Raw genomic sequence first — 1,934 nt, 5'->3', positions numbered from 1 at the left:
CTTTTGGCTAAAAGCAATATTCATGTAGGATCTTTGTCTGGACATATGTTTTTATTTGTCTTGGGTAAATATATAGAAGTGGTATTGCTACATCCCAGGTTAGGTGTACGTTTAACTGTATAAAAATGACTATTTTCCAAAATACATTTTATACCCTGACCAGCAATGTATGAAAGTTCGTGACGCCTGGGTGGCTCAGTCAGTTAAGCGTCTGCCTTCTGTTCAGGTCATTGTCCCAGGGTCCTGGGATCGAGCCCCACGAGCCCCACATCAGGCTCTCTGCTCAGCGGGCAGCCTGCTTCTCCCTCTCCCTCTGCCTGCCACTCTGCCTGCTTGTACTCTCTCTCTCTCTCCGTCAAATAAATAAATAAAATATTAAAAAAAAAAGTTCCAGTTGCTTCATACCCTTGCCAATCTTTGGTATTATTAGTCTTTTTAGCTTTAGTCATTCTAGTGGGTGGGAAGAGGTTTCCTTTTGTGGTTTTAATTTGCATTTCTCTAATGACTAATGATGCTGAATATCTTTTCATGTGCTTCCTAGTTATTCCTAATATTCTTTCGTCTGTTCAAAACTTTTGCCCTATTTTATTTTTTATTTTTTTAAGATTTTATTTATACATTTGAGACACAGAGATACAGAGAGAGAGGGAGAGAGAGAGCACGAGCAGGGGGAGAGGCAGCAGGAGAGGGAGAAGCAGACTCCCCGCTGAGCCAGGAGCCCGACATGGGGCTCGATCCCAGGACCCTGAGATCATGACCCAAGGTGAAGGCAGACACTTAACCGACTGAGCCACCCAGGCGCCCCACCTTTTGCCCTATTTTAAAAATTAAGTTATAGATTGTAAAGGATTTGTATATTCCGGTACAATATCTTTGTCAGATACATGTATTGTGAATATTCCAATCTGAGACTTGACATTTTATTTGAAGAGAAGTTTTAAATTTTGATAAAATACAATTTATTTCTCAGATTCTAATTTTGTTTGATATTTTCCTATCCAAGGAGGTTTTGTTTTGTTTTGTTTTTCCTATCTAATTGTCACAAATATTTTCTGTTAAGGAAAACCCATAGTTGTAATGAAAATTATACTAACAACCACTGAGCCCTTGGCACCAAGCACTGTGACAAATCATCAGAGTGACCACTATGAGGTAAATTATCATCTCCACTCAAAAAATGAGGAAACCTAAGCAATGGGAAATTAAATAATTTACTCAAGGGCCCAGAGCTAGGAAGGAACAGAATTTGGGATTGAATTCAGGACTGTCTAAGCTGGAATTCCTTGCTCCTAATCTTTACTGCTTTCCTACCTCCATAATTTTAAACCCAGGTGATGGTTAATCTGGGAATTTTAAAGATCTGTAAGGTTTTTATTGGAATTGCATTAGGTCTGTAACTTAATTTGAGGAGAATTAACATTTTAACAATATTGAGTCTTCCAATTCATGAACACAGTGTATCTTCATCTCTTGAGGTTTTATTTTTATTTGTTTATTTTAAGATTTTATTTTTAAGTACTCTACACTCAACGTGGGACTGGAACTCACAACCCCAGATCAAGAGTCACACACTCCACCGACTGAGCCAGCCGGGCACTCCCATCTGTTGAGGTTTTATTTAATTTTGTAGACGTCAGTGTTCAGGTCTTGCATATCTCTTGTTGACTTTATTCTTAAGAATTTAATATTTTGAATAATGTTGTCAATGGTATTGCTTCTTAAATTTCAATTTCCAATCATATGTTGCTCATATATAAGAATACAATTGATTTTTTTAGAAGATTTTTATTATTTATTTGAGAGAGAGAGATTGAGAGAAAGAGTACAAGCAGGGGGAGTGGTGGAGGGAGAGGGAGAAGCAGGCTCCCCGCTGAGCAGGGAGCCAGACGTGGGGTTTGATCCCAGGACCCCAGGATCATGACCTGAGCCAAAAG

Source organism: Phoca vitulina, unplaced genomic scaffold (genome assembly GCF_004348235.1).
Source record: "Phoca vitulina isolate PV1807 unplaced genomic scaffold, GSC_HSeal_1.0 scaffold2, whole genome shotgun sequence".
NCBI lineage: Eukaryota > Metazoa > Chordata > Mammalia > Carnivora > Phocidae > Phoca > Phoca vitulina.
This window is presented reverse-complemented; position numbering follows the sequence as displayed.